Here is a 16,933-nt window from a genome sequence, read left to right as displayed (position 1 = left end):
TATACTCCTTCAAAAGGACTCTGAAAACAATTTCCATCCCGTACAATACATGAGTCGTAAAACTTCTCCCCAAGAAGAGAAATATTCCAGCTACGAATTAGAAGTTTTAGCGATAGTTAACAGCATTAAAAAAAGTTCGACACTATCTCATGGGCACAAAATTCCAAATATATACAGATTGCGATACAAATAACGACAGTGTTTCAAAAGACAATGACAAAAAAGATCTACCACCCAAAATAACACGGTGGGCGCTCTTCTTAGAAGATTTTGATTACGAAATGCTGCATCAGTCAGGTTACCGAATGCAACATGTAGATGCTCTTAGCCGTTATAATTCACATCCGGCCCATTTTAATGATAATAAGATTTTACCTTTAGGAAAATATGAAATCAAATTAGTAACTTCTCACTAAGTATTCTAGCTTATCATGATAGTTATATTATCTCTGGTAACACATGTGATAGGGATTTTATAAAATTTCCCCATTTTTGAATCCCTGGAATTTTAAGATGAAGCACATTAATGCTAGTATGATTTGGATTCTCGGACTATTTACAATGGATATCAAATTAAGGCTGCTGTGCTGCCCTGACCAGGTCGGTGGACCACAGTTCCTGCCTCTGTGAACTGTTTCTATACAGTGGACGCCACTTTTCTCGAAACCCTGAGGTCCGTTTAACAGGTAGACTTCCAACTTTCCTTGAGTCTTCCGACTTACAGCCATTTTGGGGCATTGTCTAGACTAGATCATAACGACAGGCCATGCAAACGATGAACAAAGAAATTCAAAGAACAAAGACTGGACTAGGCTACGATCATAGATATAAAGGCAGATAACCCCTATTTTAATCCCTGGCTGCGATGCATCAGAACATCTTTATGCTACAAACTTCGATGAACAAATGAGGTACCTCTACACAAACGAGATCATAGCGCCAATGTCTTATGACGTCATTAGCCACTGTGAGGCAGAGGTTTCCACGAAGAACTTAGCTTTAATCTGGCACTTCATTTGCGCATGAGAGTTACTTATCTTATTCCTGTTTTTTTAGCAAAAAAATCTTATTTCTCTCTTTAATTACTTTCATCAACGATAACATATTTACCACCATAAAAGATCAAAATCTGGAAAATGCTGACAATTAATGGTGATAGTAGCTTAGTTTGAATATTTACCAGATATTCTTATTTCTCAGTTACATCAGGGAATGTCGACATTTAACAAGCACTAAAGATGAATGTTGAAAATAAACCGAGAATTGCATTTTCTTTTCTATATTTCAATAGTTCACTGATTTAAATTTAAGCTTAAATGCATTTTTTCAAAGATTAAATGCATATTTAAGTTTTATTGTATTTCACATTCAATTTTTATGGTATTTGACGAAAGCAGTGAGGTGTTAATTTACCTTCCAAATCTGTAACGTCAGTAGTGTCTGGCAGAGTTTCATCGAAGCCTGTGCTGAGTTTTGTATCTTGCTGAGTCTCCTTTCTGCATTTGAAACAAATACAAAAGTGTTAGAGTAAATAAAAATATTAAAATAAAGTTATTAATATAGAGGTTTAAATTATATTATTTTAAGCTCAATGAAAGCAATAAAGTCTGTAATCTATAAACGTAGTTCAAATGTGTTAAACATTTTTGTCTATCGAAGTGAAATCTAAAGCTTTGCATAAAAGCTCAAATCTAATTTGTTTGTAAAGTAAAGAAAAAAAATATCAGAAAACTATAAAATTTATTTGTTTATTGTTACAATTAATTATCAGCGTCTAATTTGGTGGAAAAATCTAAGTGTTTAAAGCTAATGTCTTGAATAAAAGTTTATAGCTAAGTTTGATTATTATATTTAAATATAAAAATATGAGTACAAATTGAGTGAAAAATCTAAATTTTTGAATTTAAAGTTTTATTTTCAAATTTAAATCGATCATCAACCATGAGAAATGTGGAAAAGTTAAAAATAAATTTTTTAGCTTTATTTCATAAATAAACAGGTTAATATTGCACAATAACAGAAAATATAAATGTATAATTAAACGGGTTAAAACTATATTTCTTTTATATATTTTTTGTCTCCTGTCTCCTATCTGCCGTAAAAATGCAATTATATCAGGGCCACCTTAGAACTTACAAGGATAATGCATGATTTGGGAAATTCATTTGGGGATGATACAACAAGGTGTATCAAGGTGTACAACAAGGTAGTGGTACACCTTAAAAGTGTACCACTAATAATTAAAATAATAAAGCTAGTCAATAGAGGAAAAGGCATTTGAAAATTTAAGCAGAGGACTTTATAAACTGGTTAAATCTTTGCTTTAATAACTGTGTATCGGCTTAGTGATAGAAAATTTGCATAATGGTAAGACATTCGAGTCAGAGAATATTCATCGGAGAAGAAGGCTAGCTTCCATAAACATATTGTAAACCAGTCCTCCGGACGTATCCGTTTGGGTCCCCGTCCCGTCCGGAGGGTGCCTGAAGCTCCTAAACTCGTACCCCTCGAACATGGGCTGGGAGCTGAAGGTAGCAGAAAACGGAGTGCTCTTTGAAGAGTCACAGTGACGTTTCCAAGTGCTTCGAGTCATAGTGTGGTTCGGAACGCAGATATGGAACGGTCTCTTGTCGTCGAGCGAGACATCCATGCAGTGACTTCGCTCAAGGGCTAAGACAGTCGTTGGTTCTACAGATATTCTGAGCCAATGATTGCCGAAAAGGAAAGACTCTTCGTAGAAGCGTTCATAAGAACACTCTCGAAGGGGCGAGAAATTTCCCGGCCAACTGCTTGTTGGTCAAAGGATGGAGTCGCCTAGCACAGCGTTGGCGCGTTAAAGTCGTCCCCGACGTCAGTCCGTTGAGCATAGAAGTCAGACGTTAAAAAACTTTGCACTGCTCATCAGAACGGTGGGGCCAATTTTGGACTCGAAAAACCACCCTTTAGGGAGTTCCCTAGAAAACGAAGGTAGGGACCAGCTCAGGCAAGCCGTGTAGTGACACGCAAGGTCGAGTTAGCNAAAACAATAAGATGTTGCCAGCACAGGAAACTCAAAACTATATCTAATCTCGAACTCAAACCTCAACAAAGTGTATTACTAATAATTAAAATAATAAAGCTAGCCAATAGAGAAAAAGGCATTTGAAAATTTAAGCAGAGGACTTTATAAACTGGTTAAATCTTTGCTTCAATAACTGTGTATCGGCTTAGTGATAGAAAATTTGCATAATGGTGAGACATTCGAGTCAGAGAATGTTCATCGGAGAAGAAGGCTAGCTTCCATAAACATATTGTAAACCAGTCCTCCGGACGTATCCGTTTGGGTCCCCGTCCCGTCCGGAGGGTGCCTGAAGCTCCTAAGCTCGTACCCCTTGAACATGGGCTGGGAGCTGAAGGTAGCAGAAAACGGAGTTCTCTTTGAAGAATCACAGCGACGTTTCCACGTGCTTCGAGTCATAGTGTGGTTCGGAACGCAGATATGGAACGGTCTCATGTCGTCGAGCGAGATATCCATGCAGTGACTTCGCTCAAGGGCTAAGACAGTCGTTGGTTCTATAGACATTCGGAGCCAATGATTGCCGAAAGGGAAAGGCTCTTCGTAGAAGCGTTCATAAGAACACTCTCGAAGAGGCGAGGAATTTTCCGGCCAACTGCTTGTTGGTCAAATGACGGAGTCGCCTAGCACAGCGTTGGCGCGTTGAAGTCGTCCCCGACGTCAGTCCGTTGAGCATAGAAGTCAGTCGTTAAAAAACTTTGCACTGCTCATCAGAACGGTGGGGCCAATTTTGGACTCGAAAAATCACCCTCTAGGGAGTTCCCTAGAAAACGAAGATAGGGACCAGCTCAGGCAAGCCGTGTGACACGCGAGTTCGAGTTGTCTTCCCCCCGACACAAGTGAGGCGGGCGGGCCCGTGGTCGTTAAAAGCGGGGCTGGTTTACGTCCGGGCTCGTTCCTCTGGTCGTGGTTTCGTCAGAGGAGTAACCAGAACGAAACCACTAAATGGGTTAGGGGTCTTATCGACCTAAGGTACCAAGGTTAGGTACTTGGAGGACTGTAAACCAGTCCCCAAGGTTTGGTGTGATCCCTGTGCATAAAGGTAAAAACAACATTTAGGGGTTAAGCCCGTCAAGAAATAATTCCCTTAAATGACACATTCTAGATTCTTTCACAAAGATTTCTTATTTAACACAAAGACAGGCACGAAGTCATGTGGAACATAAACAAACTAATTAAGCATCGAAGTTACACGAAACAAAAATAGATATCGGTAACAGTAAAATACGTAAAAAAAATAAGTTAAGATAAAGACGTCGGAAGAAAGAATTCCATTTCAACAAATTTAATGTGAGATACGGTGCTGTATTTATTCAACTTCACATTAGTTAACATTCTAACTTGTGCTGAAAAACTTAGTCCGACTTTAACACGCCATTTTGTTTATTAATGATATTTATAACGATTTGGCTCTGATGTCACAGATCAGATGTGTGGGTATCAGTGATTATCTTCTTCTTGAAGTGCAAGTACCCAATTAAAGTTAAAAAAAATATAGTTATGTATTTAGAGGCAAAATTAATGGAAAAAAGTACTGATTCGCTTAAGAGAAACGGAAAAAATCCCCGTACTGGTATTGACGCCAATGATTCTTAATCAGTTTAGGTAATAATATATGCTTATGGAAATAAGCTACGTACTAAGAAGCAAAATTGATAGAGTAAAGTTACTTTGTCATTTAGAGGAACCGTAAAAAAATTGCTTTGTTATTGACATCAACGATTAATTAATGTTGTTGAATTGAAATAAAGAAATGACCTATCTACTAAAAAGCAAAGCTAATGAGAGAAAGATACTTATTCATTTTGAGGATATTATTATTCTCCATATTATCGATACCAATGCTTAATTATTACAGGTACTATGCATTAATTCAAATAAAAAATGAGCTATGTGCTAAAAAGTGAAGTTTATGGGTAAAAAGTTAATAATAAATTCCTTTAGGGAAACCATGAATACGTAGATGATGCTTAATTAATTTCGGTAATACGATCTTCTGATATTATAGTAATTGGTTCAGTTATGATAAGAATTCTAAAACGGGTTTACCGTTGTTTCAGAACATATTTTTTTCCGTGATAGCAAAGATAGTGTATTAATATTTTAATGAATTAAAATATTAATTAAAAGAACTTTTTCCACCACTACTTATAAATATTTCAAACAGTAAATGAAAGGTCGATAGAGAAATGCTACAAAATCCTTATTAAGGTTTTATAAGAATTCTATTTATTTTTAAATTTTCGGCATTAATTTGCTGCCACTGATAAGTGAATTTCGAACGAAATTCAAATGCTGAGGGTTTATACAATAAGTACTAAACATACTAATGTAGGCATAAAGTATTATATTGATTTATTTGGTAATTCACCAGTACTGAGCAATTTTAAATCCGATGCAATAGGAATATGTGTCTTCGTCCCCAGAGAAAATTTCTTGAGAGTGGTAAAGTTTGACTATCATGAGGTGGCCGCGAGCAATATCACCACTCTAAGTGACGCTAAATACAGTTAATCTCTATTCTGATGGGATGAATTACAATAGAAGCCACTGAAGCCATGAAAACCACTGGGAAGAGCAACATATAATACTAGAGCTTAGTGGAAAAACCAGGTAAGTAGCAGTTTCAGATAGGCTATGATTAAGGCGAGAATAAAAAAGGTGGTCTCTACTATTTTATTACTTATTTATTAGAAGGCAGGACTAATAATTCTTTATCTTATTTTATTTACCACTGCCTAATTTGAAAGTAAGATTATGCAAGCATACTAAAAATTAACGTTTATTGGTTATGTTAAGATTAAAGAGAAAACAAAAACAATTCTGTTACCTTTAATATACCCATATTGGAAGCAACAGCTTTGTTATTTTCACTTATTCATAAATATCCCTAAAATGTCACTTACCTGGTTCTTCCACTAAGCACTTTAATTGCGTTGGAATATGCCTTTCAGTTTTGTACAGGATTTTGCAGTGTTGTTCAGTAGGGGAGAGTGGTGTCAATTGTAACATTTTTTACTTAACTATTTTTAACTAACAAAAAATCCAATATATTATTAGTATTAATTGACAGACGAGTAAAGTAGACTATCCTCTACTAGAAAAAAAATTAAATACCTGATTTTAAATATTATTATATTAGTTATTAACAATTTTTGACAGTCGTGCACTTGTTACAATTGTCCCCACTTACGGGGTCAATTGTAACAGTTCATAAATTCAACTAAAACATAGTTAATTATACATATTATCATAGTTGTGATATATTTTTTTATTGATCAAAATAGTAGTGATATTTTAGGAGTAAAAATAATAATGAGCAGAGACCTAAAGGGTTAAACTTTTAACTTTAAGGGGTTAAAAATTTTAATTTATGCTGTGAAAGGTGACAAATAAAATAATGCACATGCAACATAATATAAATGATATAGGAAACTATTGGTGGTTCTTAAAGAGTTAAGTAATGGTTTGTAAACATAAGATTATTTATTTTCAGCTGTTACAATCGTCCCTTTACTTATTGTTACAATTGTCCCCAAGACGCCATTTCAGCTTCATTTGTTAAAAACAATGCTAGTTAATTAGCAAAACTAATCTTTTTTTTTTTGAAATGTTAATTAAAGTGTCCACTTACATATTCGGTTACTAATTTTTATTTGTTTAAACAAAATTACTTTGTTACAATATAATATTCTAATACCAAAAAAAGTACTTGCGTGGCGTGAAAATATCTTTTGTGATGTAACTCTTTCAAAAGTACATAAAAATGGTTGCCATCAGGGGTGTACATGTAGATTTATTAAATACACCTTGTGCGCCACCTAGGAACCAAATCTAGAACCCGACACTCGAAATTTTTGCTCTGTTACAATCGTACCCTGTTACAATTGACCCCACTCTCTCCTACTGATTAATTATTTTTTTAATTCCTTCCACACAAAGAACTAGTTGCAAAATAACCAGCTGTAAACTAGTTATTCAACTAGTTGTAAATATTCAACTAGTTGTAAAATCAACTAGTTGTAAAAAGATTCAACTAGCTGTAATATAAATCGTTTTCGAGGGAGGCAATGGTAATAGCTTTCTCAGTAATGGCAACCTATTTTTTTCTCTTAAATTTTATACCTTATACAAGATGTATTCCCAGCAGTTATTTACATCGAAATTAAAAAAAGAAAAATGCAAAATCGTTAAAACGGGATAAATCCTGAAATAGGATTAGAGGGCTGCACACTCTGAGTGAGCGGGAACTTTTTTCGTTAAAGGATCCAATATAAGTGATACTCTAAAAATTATTTATTGCGTAGAATATAAAAAAAAATTCAAAAAATCTATTCTAGATATCTTCTGTTGCTGCTGTTGCAGAACTTTAAGTCAAGGGGATGCGATTGTTATTGTTTTCCAGTGGCGCCATCTATAACCAAGAATTTGATTTCTGCCACACCCATACGTCACACCCGTTTATAGTGCCGACCCATTCATATATCCTTTCATTCCTCCACAGATCGTAATTTTGACCTGAGCCAGAGAACAATATATCTCCAATCCAGTATCCGCAGAGGTATAATTAATTATGGGAAAATGGAGGATTTGTGACCCGACAGATTTAACGTGCACCAGTCACCATTTACTACTCGGGCAGTCTTTGGCCGGGTTGATTCGATTTCCCGTGCTCACGAACGTGGGACCAGCGTCCCTCCAACCAGGCAATCCCGGTCCTGGATATCTTCCAGATTAAAAAAATGGAAATTAGAAGCTTTATTTAGAAATATTTAAAATTTAAGGTTTTAGGGAGAAAGGGGCATATCATCCTCTGGCAAAAGATATTTTTTTATATAAGTGCTTTCTAAAAGTGGACTTATTCAACTTTCAAAGTAACGCTTTTCATTCATTACTCACCTTGGTGTAGTGCTGGTAAGAAAAGTCCAGTCTGGTGTAATGGCTGGTGTTGAATGCTTAGCACAAAAGTAAGGTACAGGCTTTGTTACATGTTGAATCAGAATCAGTGATTCATTTTTCACGAGCATGATTGCATTCCTTTCATCCCAGGCAAAAATCAAATTATATTTCCTCAAATAAGCTCGTTCTGTAAATCCCGCAATTCCTTCGTATACTTCTACCGGATACTTAGTAGCATAAAACAAACGATTCTCGTTTGTTATAAAACTCTCAAAATATACTTTGGTTTTTCCGGCTAAAAAATAAATAAAAGAATAGAGTCAGTTTACGTTATTACAAACGTACAGAGGTATCAAAAAAGAAAAATAGATCAATCATTAAAATTTAAAAATAATGCATACTTCCCATTTAGCACCAAATGTAGCAGTTATGCTACAAAAAACATTACTAGCATTACAAGCTACAAATTAAAGAATAGAGTCAGTTTACGTTATTGCAACGTATAGAGGTACCAAAAAAGAAAAATAGATCAATCATTAAAATTTACAAATAATGCATACTTCCCATTTAGCACCAAATATAGCAGTTATGCTACAAAAAAACATTAAAGCTACAAATAAAAGAATAGAGTCAGTTTACGTTATTGCAAACGTATAGAGGTAGCAAAGAAGAAAAATAGATCAATCATTAAAATTTACAAATAATGCATACTTCCCATTTAGCACCAAATGTAGCAGTTATGCTACAAAAAAACATGAGATAATACTGTTTCCGTGGTTGTAAAAACGTAATTGAACGTTGGGAGTAACTTATCTGCTGATTACAAAAACGTCAAGAAAGATGTTTGCGTCAGAACCAAAATGAGGAACATAACAGAAACGTTTTAGACGTAATTTGAAATATAGTAAAAAGATAAAATGATAAATTTTCAAATGTTCGCTTACTGAAAGTTTTTTAAAATCAGACTGATATTACAGTTTGATTCTAGAACACTTACAATTAGGTAACAGCAAATAACAGATGCTGCTGCGGCGAAGTAGAATGGTAATTTGCTTTTGTAATTAACTTATCCTATAAAATTTCTATCTGGTCATTTGAAAGGGACATAATATAAATTAATAACAATTGATACATGCGCATAAGTTATACTTTAGATTTAAGTTTATATCACGTCCGGGTCACCAATGTGGACGAGGAGCTTTCGACAATGTCAACTTTGACCTATCAATAGGTAACCTAGATTATTTGAGTTAGAATGTTTTATATACTAGTGAAATGATGTTTAATGATTGTAGTGGTAGTTACGCCACATAATGATAATTCTTAATACCTTTAAATTAGGGATACAAAAAAATTTTATAGGAAAGCAAAACCTTTATGACTTTCACTAAGTTTATGCTGATGACAACCAAAATGATATGGAAATCAATGTTGAAAAACTAGATCCCACCATGTGATTTTCCGGCCAATAAAAATACACCAACAACAATGGAAAATTGTGTTAGACCATTAGGTTTTTATGTTATATGGAGATTTTATTTTTTAATTCAATTTCCTTGAATAAAAAAGCGTTTTTTTTCTTGAAAGAGTCGAAGTCTTGGCACATGCGGTTTGGTGATTTCTTTTCCCTCCAATTGTCCCTCCATACGCACGTTTCTGTTACCTTATTGTAAGCTTTCTGGAATAATAGTGTCATATCAGTTTGATTTCAAAAACCATCTGAAGCAAAAATTTTAATAGTTATTTAATTATTATCATTTTGTGACGAATAAAACGTTTCGGTTATGTGTCTGTTTTTTTGTTGTGATACGGACATTTGCTTAGCACAAGAGAATTACTCATTATCTAAGTCATGTGCAGATTAACTAAGATGACCTGTTTAAAGAAACTAAAATTATTCATTTCTTAAATTACTTCAGCAATTTGCACATTAGACCCCTTCAGGTATCTGACTAGTGGCAAAAACATGATTACGGGCAAAATTTTTGAAATTGAGTTTATTACAAATTCAGAACTCCTGTAATTTTAGCTTTCTAAAAATTCTTTACTTTTGTTTTTACTCCGTTTATTTACAAAGTTTTTTTTTTCTTTTCCAATGAGCTGCACAATCGGTCTTGCCGAAGAGCAGACCTAGTGCGTTCTCCAGAGGTGGTATCGACTCTTTCAGGACCACCACAGTGGGTGAGATACCGTTGGTCATGTTAAATTGGTCGTCCAGTTTCTGCAACACTAGATGGCAGCACCGAGACTCTATTTGGATGCTAAAGTGCACTAGGAATTTAATTTTGCCGGAAATGCCAAGAGCCAATAAGGCACTCCAAGGATCTTTTACATGCCGCATAATCATGGCCTCTGAGGATTTTCAGCATTCCGAAAATCCGGTGTCTGGGCCAGGGATCGAACCCGCAGACTTGGGCTCAGAACGCCGACGACAAACCAACTGCGCCACCCAGCCACTAATTTACATAGTTATAGTAGTTTTTGTGCAAGGTAGTAACACAGGATAGACTAGTGATTTTAAGTCCTTAAATGCGTTTATCTCAAAATCATATTTTGTTCGCATTTTACACCACGTTAAATAGGATATCTCATGTTGTTTAAAAATAATTGTCTTCTATTTTTCAAGAGTGTTTTTGATTATAGCACACATGTTTTGAACTACAGACTAAGAGAAAAAAATAGAATATCCTTTTTTTTTCAGATTTATTTTTTTTGCAAAGACAAATGCGATAAGTTTTAAAACTTTGCTCTTTTAACTACATTGATCCCTAACTCGGTAATATATATGCACTTGATTTTAAGATAATTGTTCAAAAAATAGTTGATAGCCTTCTAGATAAAATTGCCAAAGGATTTTTTGTTTTGGGCAATAGAATTATTTTACACTGTTTAGCTTATGGGAAAAAATGCCTTATTTTTACTTAAAGATGCCCATTTAAAATAATAATAACAATATTAATAATTTTTTACATATAATAAAACAAATAAACAAGTTTTTTAAAGTTTGAAATTAATATTTAAATAATAATTAATGACTAGCCTTTCATGGTAATTAGTAGCTTTCATACAGCTTAAGGGAAGAGTCAGTTTTAATTTAAAATCATATCTGAAAGCTTCCCATACCATTAAAGAGCCACCTCCAGCTGCTATTGGTTGGGGAAGAAAACATCTTTTTTTTCTAATGTGATTATAACTAAGAATTAAGGAAAAAAATGGAAAAAAATCAAAAATTTTATCAAATCACAAACATAATATGAAATATACATGTTGCTTACTTTTTTGCGTTTTACAAATTTCTTTCATTTGCTTTCCTTGTAATGTATTAGTGTCTTTCAAATATTTCGTGAGTTCTGAAAGAGGTTTGGCCTCGTATAAATGCATATTTTTTGTCTGACAAATTTTTTGAGCCTCCTCTTTTGTCTTTACTAGGAAACGAGGATTATTATCCACGAGAGAATGAACAGGCATCCAATCTTTTTTAATGATGCAATATGATGAAATATCTGAAAAAAAAATAAGAATGAAACTGAATAGCATCTTGAATTCTTTTTAGTAAGCCAAGACAAAAAAAGAGTTTACAATTATGAGATTGTTTTCAACGGGGTCACACACACACATATATATATATATATTGGCACAGAAATATCCGCTATGCTAGGATCTCAAAGTTTCGAGCTGGAATGAATAACTTCAACGAGCACAGTATCTCCAATGGTATTGTTGCTGATTTTTTCACTAGTCGAAATAGTGGCGACGACGGGTTCGGCGATTGAATGAACTTTTTGTTAAGACAAAACAAAACAGATTTAGCGACAAGCTCCGAAAGACAAGCGGCAGAGATAACTCTTAGTCTGACTAACTAATTCCACTGTACTCCGTTCCCCCTTTTATATAATTTTTCACCGCATCTCCAAAATTCTCGAATTGNAATTATACTCCAATAATGCCTTCCTGCACTAACGAAAATTTATGATAATTGAGAATTATTCATTGATTTGAAAAATTTTGCATCTGAGTGTTAAAATCTCGCAGAATTGGCGATTTTTAAAAGTATTTTATAACTTACAGAATAACAATATTTATTTGTCTGTTTAAAAGCCCAGAAAATTCTTTATTGCAAGATGATATATACATGGTAGAAAATTATAACTTTGTCTTAAGTGTAATGCACTTAAACTGTGGTTTTGAATTTTTCTTTAAATTTTCTTGAAATGAGAATTTCAAAAAATCAAATTAAGGGTGTTCTTTTTTTATTTCATAACTGTCGCGACACTGCATTTTGCATCACATGTAGAGGAAGACCACGGAAACCTTCCACGACTAGCCAGACAACAAAAGGACTCTAATCCACTATCCGTCTACCACTGAGAATATTTCACGTCAGCACTGTGGTCGATGCATGCCGGATGCGGATTCGTTTCGACCAGCCATCGCAGGGATTGGAACCCGGTTCTTCACATTGACGATAGGATAAATTAGACGATATATTATATAAATATAGAATATTTATTATATCAAGCATTATATTAGCATATAATAATAATTAAATCAAATTATTAGACGCACTGTAGTGTTTTAATAATGACATGATTTGCACGAGTTCATAGGCAATACTTTTATATTTAAACATGCGTGTAATGGGTCTTTATTCAAGAGATTTATTTATACTTCCTACAGGGCTCGAAAAAATTCAAAAATTTTACCCATCCCCGAGGACGGCTTGTCCTACAACGTATCCGTTCTCCCTTGAAACTAAGCCGAAGCTTTTAAATAAATAAAAATATAATTTTCTCTTATTCATTACAAACATTTATATAAATTGCACAATGAATTAGTAGTTACTAGGATTACATTATACAGTAATAAAAGAAATGCTAGGTTACTAATAGTAATCTAGTATTTCTTTTATGAAATAATTTATTTCTTTTATGAAATAATTTAAATGACAAAGGTCAAGTTTTCTAGAATGTCAATTTATCCGAGGTTACTGCGTTTTTTAAATGAATCAAATATGACGTTTGCCAGTTCCACAATCAAGCCAATAATTTGCCGAGGTTTCTGCACAGAAATCTGAAAGGGGTTTTCCATTTAGGTAAAATGTTCATAATTGCGTTTAACGCTTCTTGTTTAAGACCAGTACGTAATCTGTTTTTTTGTAAGTTCATTGCTGAAAAGCCGCTTTCAACCGCTGCAGTACTCCCAGACACAGAAAACATCAATTCCATTTCAGGGTCATTTTAGAAGTGAGGGGTTAGACTCCTGTAAGATAACAAAAATTGAAAATGTATCACGAACATTAACGGGGAAATGGCCGTACGCGCGGACGCCGGATTCGAGAAATTCGTTGTCCGCGGGGAATTTTCGACCGCCGAGGACGGGCGGACGGGCTGTTTTTCGAGCCCTGTTTTATTCATAAGAGGGGAATATATCAATGGCGTATTCTTTTTAATCCTCATGGTTCTAAGCTAGAAAAAAATCCATTATCTCTTTGAGCTATATCTTAATTTACGTATGAAGTTTTGTACTTCCCTATAACTTATAGTTTTGTCATTTTCGCAAGATTAGTAAACCGCATAGTGTATGAAAAGAAAATGCGAGTTTCGTTGTATTTCTCTTACAATATTTATGGTCTTTGGCGGAAGCAGTGAGTGATTATTTACCAAATAAATCTGTGACGTCAGTAGTTTCCACAGTTGTACTGAAGTCTGTGCTGACTGTTGTATCTTGCTGAGTTTCCTTCCTGCATTTGAAACAATTTCGAAAGTGTTAGTACTTTTCAGAAACTTTATAAATGTAATAAAATAAGCTAATTATACGTAAGTTTAATTTATATAATTATTTGCAGCTCAATGACTTTAAACTACTAATATATTTATACAAATATATCAACAATTATCCATCGTCAGAGTTAAATCTAAAGATCTTCATAAAAGATTAAATCTAATTTATTTGTTAAGCTTGCAACTAATTCTCAGTGTTCATTTTATGGAAAAAATCCGAATATTTATATATAATCTTTTTCATAAAAGTTTAAATCTAATTTATTATTTTAATATTTACATACAATAGAGGTACTAGAGGTGGTTTTATTTACGTCACTGTTCTATTGTCGACGGTCTTAGAAAAATCCCCGAGGATGATTCGAATGCATGCAATCTCAATTCGAGAGGCCACTTTACCAATTTCCTCCAGATCCATGTAGCCATGTTACTGCTCAACGACCGATTACAGGATTTTCCGATTCCACTGATTTTATGAGAGCGTACATCGCATGTACTCAGTGGGTCTTAGCGGAGTCGAGGATCGAACCCCGACCCCTTCGGACTGGACACGGCTTTTACATACAACAATCAGAGACACAACTTCTACGTTAAAAACTCACTGATTTCAAGCTGGCTTGCGGATTGGCAAGTGGCTTAAGTAACAACAACAATAAGAGTGTAAGAGTGCAAATTTAGTTAAATTTTTTTCCATTAAGTTATACACTCAAGTTTGAATCGATCACCAACAATGAGAAATATAGAAAAATTAAAATTAAATTTTTTTGTTTTTTCCTGTAATCAACCAGAGAATAATATCAATTACGAAATATGAAAATAATACACTGGTGGACAAAATTAAGAGATAGAAGACATTTCCCCAAATATCTCAAAAATACTGAATATAAATAAATGAAATTTGGTATGTATATAGCTTATTCCATGATAATAAAGCATGCAAAACAAAAATGAAAGTGCTATTGACTGGCAAGACCTATTGCCAATAAATCCAATGTAATCTGAACTTAAGGATAAAAGATGACAATAAAAGTGAGGCTTGCACAGTGTGTGTTGTTTCTAGTATGGAGTATGGTCACCCCTGACAGACAGACAGCGTGCACAACGAGTATGCATGCTGTTAATAAGGGAGTTAAGGAGGAATTTCAGAAGACCCTCCCATTCTTCCACCAGAGCAATTTTTAACTCCAGACTGGTTCTGGGGGAGGTTGGCGCATCGCAATAGTTCCCCCAAGAGCATCCCAAGAAAGTTCAATAGGATTCCGGTCAGGGGATTTTGCTGGCTAATCCATTCGTTGAATATCCTCGCCTTCCAGATACTCATCAACCATGAGAGCCCTATGTGGTCACGCATTGTCGTTCATAAAAATGAACTCAGGGCCAACAGCGCCCCTGAAAAGACGCCCATAGGGCTCTAGGACCTCCTGCCAGTACCTCTAGGTATTCACGGTACCATTGTGAAACATATGGAGCGGTGTGCGGGTATCTTGCATGATCCCTGCCCAAACCATGAGTCCTCCACCAGCATAATGGTCGCTATCGATAATGTTGCTGGGATGGTATCGGGTTCCAGGTTCCCTCCACATCAATAACCGTCCAGAATCAGGTTGTAGACTGAATCTGGACTCATCGGTGAAGAGAACATTAGCCCATTGAAGCCGTGTCCAATTCTGATGTTGTCTGCACCATTCTGCACGCTCTCTTTTGTGGGAGGGAATGAGTGCAATGCAAATAACGGGCTTCCTGGCATACAGCCTTCTTTCATGGAGTCTCCTGGAAACTGTCTTACACGAAATTGATGTTCCTGTAGCAGCCGCGAAGACAATAGCCTAGACAATTGAGTGGCTGCAGCCGTCCTCTGGCGCTTAGCTGAAAGGAACAAATACCGGTCTTCATTGGCCGTTGTAGCCCTCGGGTGACCTTGTCCTGGTCGTCTGCATACTGTCCTACTAGTTTTAAATTGACTCCACAAATTGGAAATGACGCTTGGTGTTATATCCAATTCCCTAGCAATCTGAGCTTGGGACTGGCCTGCCTCAAGTCTACCCACAATTCTCCACCTCATACCTTCGTCTAAACGATGATTTTCACTTAAAAACCAGAAAGAAACAACAAGGTTACTCAAAAAATGCACTAAAATCTTCAACTGTGTTGAAGAGTGGAATGAGATGAACAGCTCGATCCGGACTTTTATAACTCCTGCTGGCTTAGCAACGCCCACAAGAATACGTAAACTTATCTCAGGGTCAATAGCGCTACAGTGACCATATATGGCAATCAACTGTGCGGTATTTTTAGAGAAATGTGACGAAAATGCTTTCCATCTCTTAATTTTGTTCACCAGTGTATATCAAAGGAATGTATATCAATAACATATGTGTATAACAAATATAGGTTTTTACTATTTTTCTTGATTTTAAATTCTTATTTTTGTCTCAAATCTGTTCTGTACGCCGTGAAGTGTTAGTCATATTCGAATATACATAGACAACTTATAACTTACAAGGAGAGAGTGGGTCACTTAGTGAACTTATCGCAAAGGCACGGTTCCCAGTAGAACACTGAAGTCAAGCATCTCTGGCTGCGGTCAGTAAGTGGATGGGTGACCACTTTGATCAGCCTGTGTAGAGACCGAGGATGCGCGGTTAGGTCCTCGTTAAACTTTTCTACCGTAAGAAGCTCGACTTCGCGTGCAGTTCGTTGGGCTACCAAATCAGGAAAGCCATCTCCTCTGCAGGGGATTAAAATTTCGATGGCATGTATTCGGATAAGCCTCAGGGATGTTTCCCGGACCGTGCGCTTAGAATAAAAAACGCACCACCCTGAATAACTTTTGATCTAATGATTCGCTGAAAAAACATGCCTTTTTTTCGACGGATTCGGATTTCTGACCTCCAAAATATAGGATAGCCGTAATCTGGGAAATATGGTCCCTCTAGTTTGGTCTGACGAGCGCTCTAAAATTTGAGCCCCTTAATGCAAATTGTTTTTTACTGTTTATTACCAAATATCTGACTTATTTGAAATTAAATTTCTCAAAAATTTTTTAACTAAAAAAAATACAATTTTGTCACATAAAATCATATTCTTTAAAAAGATGCAAAAACTTGTATATCTTACACTTCAAAACTTTTTTGACCATCATTAAATAAAATAATAAAAATGACTAATATTTACAAAAAATTATTTTTTTTGCATGGAT

Source organism: Parasteatoda tepidariorum, chromosome 10 (genome assembly GCF_043381705.1).
Source record: "Parasteatoda tepidariorum isolate YZ-2023 chromosome 10, CAS_Ptep_4.0, whole genome shotgun sequence".
Taxonomy (NCBI): Eukaryota; Metazoa; Arthropoda; class Arachnida; order Araneae; family Theridiidae; genus Parasteatoda; species Parasteatoda tepidariorum.
Note: the sequence above shows the minus strand (reverse complement) of the source record.